Raw genomic sequence first — 15,028 nt, 5'->3', positions numbered from 1 at the left:
AAAAGGAAAGACACCAGGAAAATAATAATAAATTAAAAGCACAGAGATATTATTCTTTGCAAAGAGAAAAAATGAACTGTTGTCAAATGCACACCCAAATTCATTCTTGTGTTAAGCAATGACATTGAAATTTTAGCATTGATGAATGCTGATAGCATGGAAATCAACAGACTGAATGAGAAGTAAAGAGGCTGTTTAAAGTACATAAATGCACATTTAAATTAAGTCTGTGATTATTTTCAATTTGTAAAATCTTATATGCACTCATTTTGAGTGTCATACCAATTCCCCTCAAAAATACGCTCACTAGCACACTCATGATTCCAGAGCAACTTACAGAAATAAAAACTGTTTTGAAATTCTACTTCCTTCACAAAGGCTTTTATTTTTGCTAATTTTGGCTTGCATAGGGGATCCTGTGTTTCATGGGTACAACCAAGCTTTACCAAAGTGCTTTTACAAATTGAAACTGGCCAGGGAGCACCACCAGTGGTAAGAGAGCTTTAGTCAAACCAAAAAGCAATTCTCTATGAAAAATTAAACATATAATTATCCAATGTATTTACTCTCTTAAATAATTATTAATTTTATTGCAGGTACAAAGATTAGAATGGACTGCATCTTGCTTTATTTAATGAGACAACTTCTTTTCTGCCCTCTCTCTTCTACAAGTCTTAAATTGATCATCTATAGTCAGTTTGTCTTATACTTTTCTCTTTGTTTCTGTATCTTGCTGTGTTGACCATCACTTAAAGAGCCACATGCATTCAAATTCTGGCTATAAATTAATCTCTGCTGTATGCTCCACCACCAAGGAAAGTGTAAGGTAATTTTTTCTAATAATTACTCACTAATTATTTTTTTGTATGTAAGAATCGGGGCATTACACACTTTAATAAGCAAATGCATGAAAACCTGTACAACTACCTCTTGTAATAGCATTAAAGACTAACCTTTTATAACCGTCATTTGCCCCCTACTTCAAAGTGTGCACTCTTTGAAACTGACCCGGTGTTGCTGTTTGTTTTGTGAGTTGCCTGGCAGAGGCATCTGAGCAATAGAGAGTGAAAACAGTGCGAAAGCATCTTTACCGGGTATCCCAAATTAGCTGAAGAGTTATCAGAAGGCTGTTCCAAACAACAGCAGCAGCAGCGGCACGCAGACCATTGACAATCAAGGAACGAGAAACAAAGAAGATTCTACCTCCTCTCCATTTATACTAAAAGCAGATTCTAGACTTTTTTACAGGTAAAGTAAAAAAAAAAAAAATCTCATTACACTTGTTGTGAAACTGAAGGGAGTCCTCATAATTTAAAACTGCACTAACAAAAAAGTCACATTACCAAGAGTTGAAGTAACCTGACCTAATTAGCTGGAGTACTCTCTTGTGGGTGAAGGCAGAAAAAACCCCATAGTTTAGTAGTTTTTTTCCACTGTTTTCACTGCTTCTTCCAGCTTTTTGAGGACAGTCTCTCCTATAACTGCAGATGCACAAATAATAGGAACATGTTCCATTAAATGTTGCATGCCAAAATCTACATGCAATTAAACCTAACCAAACAGTTTCTAGGAGCTTGAACATATTTGCTTTCCTGACAAAAATTCTGCAAACAAAAGCTCCTTCTATAAGTAATGTACACGTGCCTTTGGTACATACCCATCAAAAGGATACCTTCCCTGGGAGAAAAAAGCAGGCTTCTGTCTCTCTCTCCTGACTTGATCAGACAGTAATAAGTCATTTTTAAATGATGGAAACCACCCAAACACATGCCTGAGCAACAGGTGACAAGAATAAATGCCCAGTGTTCACTGCTTCCCCACCTCTCCTGAACCATAATTAAGTTAGAATCATAGAGTCGTTTAGGTGAGAAAAGACCTTTAAGATTACTGAATCTGACCATTAATCTAGCACTGCCAATTCCACCACTAAACCATGTCCCCAAGTGCCATATCTACAAGTCTTAAATATCTCCAGGGATGGTGACTCCACCATTTCCTTGGACAGCCTGTTCAAATGTTTTACAACCCCTTCGCTGAAGAAATTTTTCCTGATATCCAATGTAAATCTCCCCTGGCACAACTTGAGGCCATTTCTTCTTGGCCTGTCACTTGTTACTAGGAAGAAAAGACCTCCTTTCAGGTAGTTGTAGAGAGCAATAAGGTCCTCCCCGAGCCTCATTTTCTCCAGGCTAAATCACCCCAGCTCCCTCAGCCTCTCCACATCAGACTGGTGCTCCAGACCCTTCACCAGCTTCATTGCCCTTCTCTGGTCATGCTCCAGGACCTTAATGTCTTTCTTGTAAAGAGGGACCCAAAACTGAACAGAGGATTTGAAGTGTGACCTCACCAATGTCAAGTACAGGGGGACAATTACTGTCCTAGTCCTGCTGGCCAAACTATTTCTGATACAAACCAGGATGCCACTGGCTTTCTTGGCCACCTGGGCACACTGCTGGCTCTTGTTCAGCGTGCTGCTGACCAGCACCCCAGGTCATTTTCCGCTGAGCAACCTTCCAGCCACTCCTCCCCAAGCGCTGCATGTTACGACCCAAGTGCAGGACCTGGCACTTCACCGTGTTGAATCTCATCCAATTGGCCTCAGCCCATCAATCCAGCCTGTCCAGATTGCTCTGTAGAGCCTTCCTACCCTCCACAGATCAACACTCCTGCCCAGCTTGGTGTCATCTGCAAACTGACCGGGGGTGCAACTTGCCCAGCTTCCCTCCTTCTCTGCCATTTCACTTCAGTGCCCCATGGTCTAAACACACTTTGAGAAAACCAAGAAGCCTCAGTCTTTCTCATTCCAGCTTTCCTCCTGTTAAATCTCGTGCTGTCCATTAAAGGAAGTTTAACAAGCAACTTGGCAGACACTTGACACAGCATAAGCATAAATACCTGCCTTAGTCCTCCTGTGCTGACAGCCTGGTGCACAGCTGAGAGCAGCTACTGTGCACCCATTGCTCACATGGTACCAAGCAAGCAAAGCTCAGGCACTCGTGCTGTTTGGTGCCACCATTCCCTGGATTCAGAGATTTAAAATCTTATCCAATCAATGAAATAAAATACTGAACAAAAAAAAGAAGTAATTTACAAGTGACATCACATCATTTTACTATGATCACCATACTACATTTCAGAAATCTCCAGTTATCCAGGTATAGGTTATTTATCAAACTAGCTTGCTGAACATATTCATGAGTTATTCAAATAGTATTAGAGAAAACTGAAATTTAACTAAGGAATTTGTTTACAGCTGAAAGAGGAAAATGCTTCAGAAAGAAAATGTTTATAAAAAGAAAAGTATCCTTTTGCAAGAGATTCTTTTGCTCTTGAAGGAATGAAAATATTGCAGTGAAATGGCAAATACTAGTAAACCACCAGTGCTAAGTGACTTTTGTATGATTTCTTAACAGCAGCCAACATTCAAAACCAGAGGCAAGTTCAGATTTCAAAGAATAAAATGTTCTGCACAGAGAGAAGAGAGGGTTTTGCAGGACAAGCACAGCAGAGGAGTATCATTACCAATGCATCTTATTCTGCGCTTATTCAACCTGTGTGGGTGTGCCTTCTACATAACCATCTGATGTGCGATCTTACAGTTACATTTCCAACGCCAAAATCAGTAACAAAAGCCTCTTAAATTAACTGATCCTTTTAGAGCAAAAGTAGGTTTTAAGTAATGATGCTGAATATAGTATATGCAAATACATGTACCAGCTTATTCCAGCCATTCTTATTCATTATTCTGATGAAGCTTTTAGTAAAATTTCAAATGGTTTAATGAAAAGACATAATTTGTTAAATTATTAATAATTCATGATAATATTTTTCCCTGTGATTGCACAGCCCAGTCACATATCGAAATAGTCAGATACTTGTCTAGGTTAACTACACTGTGATTTTATTCATCTTTCCAGATAGCTCTGCATACAATGTTCCACACTTGCTAAAGCTTGACAATGGTAGATTGCTTAATTGATTTATCAAATCAAATTAATTCCCTCCATACAATTTATGTCTGCTTTTTTTCCATAGTTTTCCTTCTTGGAGGAGTTTATCATAGACCTACAGAAGTTAAAATCAGCTTGCACTGCATGTAACCTTTTCAAAACCACAGACACAAACATCCACATGGGGCCAGATCAAAACATTCTCTGTAGCCCAGTATCCCACCCTCTCACATAAACCCAAGAGGTTGCCTAAGGAAGAGTAAAAATAGAGCAGGCAAGATGCTTCTCCCTCATGGACTTTGCAAGATAGATGTGGTTCCCCATTCTAAGTTACTCTTAAAAGATTTCCCTTCTTTGAACTTTTCCAGTACCGCTTGAACGCAAATAAACTTTCATCATCCACAGTATCTATTGGCAAGGAAGCCCTACTGCCCCTTCATTTGGTTCATTGATTATTCATATAACATGGGATGTAGTGACTAGTTGAATCACTTGTCCATGCCATCTGCTGGGGGTTTTCTGTTTATTTGTTTGTTTTAAGCTTGCTACTTTGTCCAGCTCTATCCTTCATCCATCATCTCTCTTTCAGGCTCAGGACTCTCAGCATGTTGAACTAAATACACAGCAGAAGCCATTCCTACATTTGGTCAGAGAAATGTCATGAGGATGAAGATATTCCAGTTCCATAAGTCTGAATTTGGGGAAGTGAAGTGAGAGAGTGAGAAAAGGGAAACTGATCGAAGTCCAAAGCTTCATAGGGTATTACAACACTAGAAAATTCCAGATTAACCACAGCAGCATAGCGATGTGCCATTTTTATACTATTCCTTATATTTGTTTCTGGATAGGTTTTTGGGGGGATGGGTTTGTTGGGTTTTTTGGGGTTTGGTTTCTTGTTTGTGTGTTGGTTTTTTGGTCTGTTTGGTTTTTTGTTTGGAGTTTTGGGTTTTTTGTTTGATTGGTTGTTGGTTTGGGTTTTTTGACTAGCAATGAACACTGAATAGATACCTTTACAAAACTCTTACAAAACTCCTGTCCTCATTATCTCAGGCCTGAGCAGCATCTGCTATTCCAGAACTCATCATTTTGTGTATAGAACTGGAATTGTTCTGATTTTCCTGTTCTCACTTAAGCAACCAAAGTTTTCTTCTATTTTATACATATTCTGAAAAAAAAATTAACCTGAAAAAATGACTAAAAGCTGTTTACTGCAGTATTCAACACTGGCAAATATGGAGAAATTAGGATTAGTTTTTGGAATTGTACAGTAATTCCCTACTGCACAGATCTGTGTTGAAAATACATCACATCTTCAAGTCAAACCAAACATAAATATACCGTGCCTTCTGTTAACTCAGGCATTTTTAGCTAGTGCTTTACCAAGTACATCCCTTACACCAGAAAATTATCCCAGTTGAGGGCATCTTAACAAACATCAGGTCACAGAGTTAAAAAGAATACATTACCGCATCATAAATCTGACAGGCGTATTTCAGTGATTATTCACAGGGAACAAGTGGCTGTCTGTAATTTAATAGCCTTTGCAAAAGCAGAAGTATTTTGAACTTAGATTCCCTTTCCCCACCCCAGTTAAATATTTTATCATATAATGCATTGGAATTCACGTCAGTTGATGCATATCTGTACAAACTGGGTTCAAAGGTGTGTATGTGTTTACATTTACAGGACATTTTTTCTAGAAGGTAAAGGAAAAAAGAAATATCATCTGCATTAGTCAACCTTCTTACTCCAGTTTCAGCATTCAGCTCCAGCAGCTTTCAAAATTTTTGTTTCTGAGTCAGTTTCTGATACTGTGCAGACAGGAATGCAGGCAGGGGATACATACGTCAGAGGGCAGGGCTGTCGGGAGGACTGGCTCTGCAGGAACTTCATATGACATTCAGCAAGGACAAAGACCAAGTCCTGCTCCTGAGATGAACCTAATTCTTGTGACTGCAGAGTGGGGCAGGGAGTTGGGCCTAGAGGTCCTGCTGGGCCGAACACCAGCCAGCAGAGAACACTGGCAACACTGGTTAACAGCACCCAGGGCTGTACGAAACGGTACGTGGCCATACAAAATGGAGCGTGGCCAAAAGGCCGACAGATCTAATCATTCTCCCTTTCCTCAGCACTTATTATGCCACATCTATAATGGTGCTGTTCCCAGTTTGGCATCCTGCAGTACAGGAAAGACACTGATAAAGCAGAGCAAGTTGAGTGAAGATCACCACAATGGTCAGGGTTGGAGATCCTGAGCTTGATCCTCCAGCTTGTTCAGTCTGGAGAACAGTCCTCCAGTCAGGTTTTCTTTTGTTGTTGGTGGTGGGGTTTTTTTTCCCCCTTTTGTTTCTTAAAGGCAACAGATCTCTATAATTTAAAAGAAACATGAAGAGATCATCCCTTTGTGTGATTAAGCTTGGCTGCTATCTAGCACTCTTCATTTCCACCCCTCCGCCCCTTCTTATCATCTAACCATGTGGTGAGACATTATTTCATTTAGCTGGTTTCAGTGACAACGTGAAAACAACCCTGCAATCCTCTGGAAATGCGCTTTATAAGAATATTTGAATTTGTTATTGCATTACCAATCGCATTCTGTAGTATTCACAGTATAAAATCTGTTAATGGCACTTTTACTATAAGTAGTAATTAATTAAGCAGTAACAATACTTTGAATTGAAACCTCTGAAAGCTCATGAATAAAAATGGCCAAAAGGAGGGTTGTGTATGAAGTAGGATTGAGAAGTGTTAATACACTGCTCAGCTTTACTTGCTCTATTTACAGAGTATGGTTAATTGGCAAACTTCAGTATCCATGGAAAACTTTGAGAAGTCAGCTTCCCCCACTATTTAAATATAGAAGCTCTTCCTGTTGAGTTGTCTGCAGAAAAACTAACTGCTCTTCAGCAATTTAGCAGTAAAATACAATTAAAAATAATAAAATAGTAAACTTGCACACATGTTTCTGTTTAATTGATATTAACTAACACAAGCTTATTCTTTTTATAAGTCCTTCAGCTTCCAACATCAGACACAAGAACTTTTCTGTATGGAAGAAAAAAAGAATTAGCACCAAAAAATGCGGGGTTTCTGTTTACCTTCTTTGGTAGCTCACTGCTACTCATCCAAAATCCTTTCTTCTCTCTCCTGTGTTGTTTTATAAACTACATTTTATCCTGGTATGTTAGGGGATTAAAAGGAATACAGGTGACTAAGGTTTAGATGGATTCCCATGGGAATCCTAAAAGGTTAGAGAAATTTCTCTTAACACAAACGAATGGTGAAAATTTATTGTAAAGGTTTTTAGTAATAATGTACCCTCTACCCCCAAAAAAAGTTACCCCAGAGATACTTTTAAAATGTAATAGGATCAAAAATTAGGACTTTGAACAAACCAACACCATTCAGCAGAAAGCTACTGTAATCTAGTAACAGTATTTGAATTCCACTATAAGGCTATGAATCTATGCCATTAGAGATACCTGAATTGCTTTCAGTACAACTAACACACAATAAATGTATTTTTTTTTCCAAATTTCTTCTGACTCCTCCTGTATACTTCTAGGTACAGGTATAGAACTCCAGAGTTTTTTATTCTTACAGCAGAATCGTCTTCACAAAATAGATAAATGGTAAAATCAAACACTATCAAAAGTATAATCTCATAAAGGAAGTATAAATTATTAACTGTTAAATTACTCAGCAGTAAAAATGATCAAACATTTTTCATAATGGTCAGAAAATTCACAGATAAAACAGAAAGGTTAAATAGCACCACACCCAACACTTTATAGACAGTACACTGAAGAGGTGGACATAAATTTCTAGCAGGTGTAGTCCAAAGTCTGGAACATATTTTATTGCCTACAACGGTTTTACTGGAGTGATTTATGGCTTATGTAGATTAATAACATGAGCATGAATATTTTACACTTAAGCACAACAGTTTCACTAGGCTGATAAAATACACTCTTCTCATTTTCTTTATCTCTACATATTGTTCTAAGTATTAATAAAAATTAAACTTGTGAAATGAATGACCTTGAAATTAGTTATATCATAAACAAAATAAATATAGAAATTTCAATGTTTAGAATATGGCTATCCCCAGGAAGTTAATATATTTCTATGACAATGCCCATAGCAAAAGAGAATTTACACACTCACAAAGTTGTAGGAACATTTCTAGAGTCATTCTGAAATGAGGGTGCTGCACTTTTCCATTTCAAGGGAACTGTCACTAGAAAACTCAGTTACCACAATAAAGGCCTATTACAACCACATGTGTAAAAAATGTTATTTCCCTGAATATAAATGGGGAAAAAGCAGCATTCATTGTTCTAATTAAGTTTTGGTTAAATGGTTTGCATTTCAACTTTCAAGACCCACAAAATGCTGTCTTTTATTCCTTTCATCTCAACTTGAATTGAAAGACAGTTTCTAAAATGCCCAGGCCTTTGTGATGATTGACTCTTCAGTCACATAGGTATAAGATGGAGAATTTACACAGGTACAATTTTTGGGCTAACTGTTATTTTACTTCTTGCACTGAAGCACTTGGCTTTCATCCAACTTTCCATCCAACACACAACTTTCTATTCTACACAAAATAAAAAGGCAGGAAAGGGTGGTTCTGTGTTGTGTGTTTAGTGTTTTGGTTGGGTTTTTTATTTTGAAGCCAAATTAGAACTAAGGTTTTCAGCTCGTTAAAATATATGTTTCTTGGAAAAATCAGCACAGCAAATTCAGATTCAGTTCCATTATGCACTCTTATTATAAGCATTAAATTCTTGAGAAAAAAATATTTCAAGATGGTATAGTAATTCTAGAAACATATTAGATATGGAAGAAGACCTAAGTATGAATTCAGTACTATCAACAGCAAACACCAGCTCTGAGCTACCCACAAACTGACTTGCAGACTTGCATTCTCTCTCCCTTCATTGCTGGGGGATTTTTTTGTTGTTGTAGTTGTTGCTATTGTTCTTGGGGTGGATTTTTTTGTTTGTTTTTCAGTACGCATTTTCAAGGTATTTGATGATGTTTCTTTTGAGCAATTTATGGCAGCTCTTCCTGAAGGACAAAATAGGATATGAGTCCCAAAACAGTGTCTCATCATCACATCTCAAGCTTTCAGGTAGCTCACTAGCCAGACAGTTTGAAAAGCCGAGTGATACTGTTAAAGCAACTCTAAAAAATTCCTCTCCAAAACACAAATTTCTAAGGCCACTGATGACAGTTCTCCACTCAAAAAGACCCTATTTCAGGGGTTTCTATGCAGATTGCTTTCTTCAGTGGTCTACCTGACATTGTTAACATTCATTCCATAGAACAGAAACTTCACTTTGCCTTTGTTGACCCTGCAAAAGAAAGTACCCTGAGCAGGAAACACAAGTGGAATCAGGAAACGCAGCATATTCCCCAGGACTAGACAGGAAGAACATTCAAGTCACAAGAAACATCAACTTCTGTTTAAAAAAAAAATTTTCTAATTAAAACTAATATCTACTACAGAGTGAAATAGTGCTCTTGGGTGTTACCTACCACAAGAACAGGAATTTACTAAGGGACTGAGCTTAGCACTGGAAGGAGTGACACCTGCATTCAACTCCTCTCTGCTACTTCTTCACTCTTACTTTTAGGAATCCTATTAGACCCGCACATTTAGTGGTTGCGCCCAAAAGGACAAGAGAAGCAATTTCATCACTGAAAGAAGTCACTGGCGGTATTGTAATTCAAATTATAGGATAAAGAAGATAGGTACTCGAGGATACTTTGTGTTTGGCTCAACTCACTGCTAGAAGGTTTCCCTTCTGACAACCCCTAAAAGGAGAGAGTTGCTTAATAAGGGACAAGAGTTGGGATGTACAAGGTAGTGAGATTCTGTATGTATGCTTAAAATAGTTAATGTTGTTATAATAGTTAACCCTTATATAATCAGAAGAACACCCAATGAAATGTATCCCGCTCCAAATAGATCAAGGGATGTAGAACATGTGCTTACAGCCACATCACACAGCAACAATTTCATTTTTTTCAGGCTTTACTTTGAAAGCGTCATTCTCTGAACAACTTTTTTTAATAGTATTCCAAATTCAGAAAGTATTCTCTGTCAACTGAAATAGAGAGCCTGTCTCAAAAACTCAGCTGAAATGCAGGAACACAAGGATGAACACAACATATAACAGTTGTCACTTCTCTCCAGTTGGCTTTAGTTATACAGAGCTTTATGCAACAGAAAGCACAGCATTCAAATTTTTCCAGGATTGCTTTTTGCTTTAGGAAATCAGGAAAAAAAATTGTGCTAAAGAAACATTAAATGGATAAGTTAAAAAGTACCCAAAATTTTGAAATGCCAGTGCCAAAGTCAGAGCTCTGTTATTTCATCTCATATAGGCACTTAGTCCCACTTCAGCAAGACTTCTCCGAGAGGATTTTCTGTTTGCTTTATACAATTTACACTTTATTTAGTGTGCAAGACTGATAAGGAATATCTGAAAAAGCAGCAAAAAGATGAAGGCCTTATAAAAATACTAAGTTCTGCAAGGTGATGAGATACTTCCAGCTATCTTTGGGAACAATCACAGAATTGTTTGGGTTGGAAGGGACCTTAAAGATCATCTAGTTCCAACCCCTCTGCAGGTACACCTTTCACTAGACCAGGTTGCTCAAAGCCCCATTCAATCTGGCCTTAAACACCCTCCAGGGATGGAGCATCCACAGCTTCTCTGAGAATCCTGATCCAGTATCTCACCACCCTCACATGAAGAATTTCTTCCCAATATCTAAATGTAAACCTACCCTCTTTCAGTTTAAGTCATTACTTCTTGTCCTGTCCTATGCAGCCTTGTGAAAAATCCCTCTCCATCTTTCTTGTAGGCCCCTTTTAGGTACTGGAAGGCTGCTGTAAGGTCTCCCTGGCGCCTTCTCCGGGATGAACAACTCTAACTCTCTCAACCTGTCTTCATATGAGAGGTGCGCCAGCCCTCTGATCATCTTCTATGGACTCGCTCCAGCAGGTTCACATCCTTCTTATGCTGGGGGGTCTCAGAGCTGGACACAGTGCTCCAGGTGAGATCTCAGTTTTTGAGTTTCATTCAAGGCATACTCTAAATATAACCCTGTAGCAACAATATGAATGGAAGCCAAGTATTTTAATTTGCTCTTTTATTGAAGAATGAAATTAGTATGGTAAAACTTCAACATTAGAACTCAGAGGCTGTGTACCTTTAAAAAAAGTTTGATATTTAGGATTTTGCAGTGTATTGTTTCTGGGGGGGGGTTGGGTGTTTGTTTTGTTTTTTGGGATTTCTTTTTTTTTTTCTTAGTTTAATATTCTAATCTGTTAACCCAGCATTGTTAGGATTTATTATTAGATTTTAATGAGATTCTTTAACTAGATACCTCATTTTACAGAATTATAATTTTTTTTCAGGTAGAATAATTAATTTGCTTGAAAGAAAAGACAAATTTGAGTTTACACTCAGTCTGATTGTTCAGGCTGCCTCCTTTAAAACTGATAACTGGGATAACAAACTCCATCAGAATTAAGTTTGGTGTCTATCTATGAGAACTCTCGCTTTTAACTCCATGGTATGATTTTACTAATAACCCTTCCACAGCTGGGAACAACTGGGTGTGTCACTCCTAAAGAACTGGGTAAGGAAGTGCTTAACATTTTTTAATAGTAACCATGCTGACAACTGAGAGACACTAAGCTCATATTACATTCTTACTTTGACAGAACTAAAAAAGAATCAAATTAAGTATTAAGACAATCTTCCATTAGTACAAATAAAAATAAACTCACAAAGTTCTGGGTTTTAAACTAACATCTGCTCCAATTAGAAATAATAAAATCCTAGAGTAATAAAAAATAAAAATCAAATATACTGAAAGAACTGAAGATGGACACATATGCATTTACACAAATAACTAGACACTGAACAAGATGATATGCATATGACTGCTGGACATGGTATGTGAGGAATAAGTCCATCTGGATGATTTTTCTTGAAACACATGACATATCACTGTAGTATACCATTGAGCAATGACTTCTGCAGATTTACAGAAAGACTGAACTATAAATCTCAGACATTAATCCCCACTCCCATTTTCACTGGCAGAAAAAAACCTTCCATGCCAGTATACTTTTTCCACATCACCCAACGACTAATCTTGCTGAGCTGGCAAAGCACAAAGTTTGCAAGGCTTGGAGCAGCAACCAGTAATTTTAGACAGCCCTCTTCACACAAACTTCTAAACAATAAAATTTTAAGGAGCTTTTCCTTTACAAAAAAGATAATCACATAATCACTTGGAACTGAGAGTCTGGGTATATAAGAGGATTCTTGCTTCTCGTATCCCAGATTACTTCTAGTAATTATAGAGGAGGGTTTTTCATCATGGCTATGCATCATCTCAGTTCCAATAGAAAACAAAATGCAACTGGAAGTTGTAGCCTCCTTACCAGATAGAAGGATTATTTTCTTAGAACAGATTCTGTTCACGAAAAACAGTGGGTCTTTACCCTAACTCAGATGTCACAAGAACACTGCATCACATACAAATAAAGAGTCTGGTACCTCTGAATGGCTTCATGATGTTGTTGACTGGATGGGAGTGCTATCAGCAAAGGTACAGTGAAAGGCAGCAAGCACATTCAGAAACAAAGTACAAGGACAAAATAACTTTTCCTGCTGGAAAGGGAACATGTCCAGGTGGGACAGGATGGCAGTCTGAGATGCCAACAGCCTGAGGGTGTATGACTTCCCACAAAGTAAAAATGAGGAGATACCACACTTAACTGCCAGGCAGCAGAGACAGGAGAAGCAGATGGAACACCTCTTCACAGAGCTCATGGCCCTCAAAAGGTAAGTGTTCCTCCTGGGGACCTTCCCACCACCAGAGGTGCCACATCAACTAAAAAAGTCTACAGAAGGCAAAGTGCAACATGGATAGAGATGCAACCTCCCAGCCAGTGTGAGAGACTGGTTTTGCTCTGACATAAGATGACAACTCTCATGTCCTCCTTAGAAACAGAAGAGGACCCACCCTTTTAATGGCACCCTCCTCTTATCTATTTTCCACATCTAAAGCAAATCAGGCACCTTGTCATGCCTGACAGTACGTATATGTATCCTACCAGCGCTCTGTTCTCTGCCATACCATTCTGTGAAGCTGACCCTTTTAAGCAGCAGTTTATTTAATCTATTTTGGGTAGATAAAAAGCATATGCTAATGGTGGCGTAAGAGCAGAACACAGCAGTCCTGCTGAGGTGTCAAAATACACACTGCTTCAGGCACACATTAATGTTATCCCATACAACATATCACAGCTGGTTTAAGATGTGGGCAGTCAGTCTCAGGTAATGGCAGCAAAATGAATTTGCTTCGGAATGTCAAAAAGCCAGAAGTTACATGCAATCTTTTATAAAAGCAGATAAAAAGTTTTCCTTCTTTGTGAGAAGAAATTATTTATTTCTAATTGTGAAACTAGAAACAAAAGCAAGACATGAAATAGTACCCCTTTTCTGAGCCCTAGCATCCTTCAAATTTTGAAGACATTTGTAATTCAGCTCGAATGTATGAAATTATTTATTTCTATTAAATAATAAAAGGACACATCAGATAAAATTCCTGATCAGAGAGCATTTCTCTCTTGGTACACATATAACTCTCTCTGAAAATCCTCTGAAGACTAGCTTGTCCTCTGGGTAACCAAATTATTTCTATAATTAACTTTTCACTGGACAGGGTTATCCTCATGTAACTTATTTCCTTTACTTCTTGGAATAAAATTTCCCTCCTGTCCCTCTTCAACCTCCTAAACATATCAAAAAGTGCTAGTATAGTTAGGGTACCATTTTACAGCTTGCTCAGATACAGAAGTTTTAAATTACTCTGTAAGCATTTTATATACACTGTGGGACTGTCATATGATACATAATGTGTGGAGAATCAAACTTATACTGAAACAAATTAAAAGAGCATGGTTATATGGCTGGCAGCTCTTTCGACTCTAACCCAGACCCCCCGCATTGCTGTCCATAAGAAGTACTCAATAGTTACATCTGCTTTTTTGAAAAACAGCAATTAGACCATTGCTGAATAGATATGATATAAAACCCCTTTAGCCTCGTGACAACTTCAAATTCCAGCCTTACTCTCTGCTCACAGAGCTGGGAAGGGAACTGGCGGTGCTGAAAGGACCCAAAAAAACCTCGGTTACAGATACACTGGATGAATTTCATGGTTGACCTCACTTGGGTGCCACGGTTTAATGTAGGGACGAGTTGGACAACATACCTTGCACAACAGTTTGCTAACTCGACCTCCCCAAAGTTTCAGTTTGTCGCTACTGACGCTGTTGGAAGATCAACTCCTGACCGCCTCCAACTCTTCCCAGCTCTACCCTCAGAGCAAACCTCCACCAAAATAACTTTAGCAAGGGCTTTGTGGATAATTTAAGCATGGCAGAGGTTACCAACCCTCCGGCTTTTGGCATGACGCAGGGAATGAGCAGAGAGAATACCAACACCCTGGAAAGATGCCAAGTCCCTAAACACCAGATTAGTGAGAAATTACATTTCGGGTATGAGTCAAAGACTGGAAAACACATTGCCATATCAAGTATCAGACCTCAAAACAGTATGAATTTTCGTTCTGAAACCAGGGAGAGAACATGTCAACATTCTACCACCCGATCCACCTACAAGAGATTTCTTTCTAATTAAAGCAGTTACATGTCATTTCACAGTAATTTTTTACCTTGTATTTACAGAAGGATTACTGTCTGTTCCTCTTTAATAAAATTGGTAATTTAAGTCAGGAATCAATACTTAATATTTAACCTGACAGGTTTCCAGCAAAACTCACTAAAGCTTTTATTTTTTTTTTGGAGACAATAAATTCACCCTTTATACCAACAAAATAAAAACAGTTCATACTGTAACAAAGCAAGATGTCCCAGGATGATTTTTGCCACGACACATTTATCTTAAAACACCTGTCTATACAGTAAAGTTCCACCTCAATCTCTCAGAAACTGGTAATAAAATTCTTATTAGGAGACA

General features: G+C 38.2%; 1 protein-coding gene across 13 annotated transcripts in view; it reads right to left on the bottom strand.

The window, feature by feature from the left end:
• LMO7 (LIM domain 7) overlaps positions 1-15,028 on the bottom strand; it is a 134,147-nt gene that overhangs the window by 59,927 nt on the left and 59,192 nt on the right. The gene's annotated exons all lie outside the window — the stretch shown is intronic.

Source organism: Neopelma chrysocephalum, unplaced genomic scaffold (genome assembly GCF_003984885.1).
Source record: "Neopelma chrysocephalum unplaced genomic scaffold, ASM398488v2 Primary Assembly neopelma1_25, whole genome shotgun sequence".
NCBI lineage: Eukaryota > Metazoa > Chordata > Aves > Passeriformes > Pipridae > Neopelma > Neopelma chrysocephalum.
The sequence above is the reverse complement of the archived record's forward strand: the minus strand, read 5'-3'. Positions and strand labels throughout refer to the sequence as shown.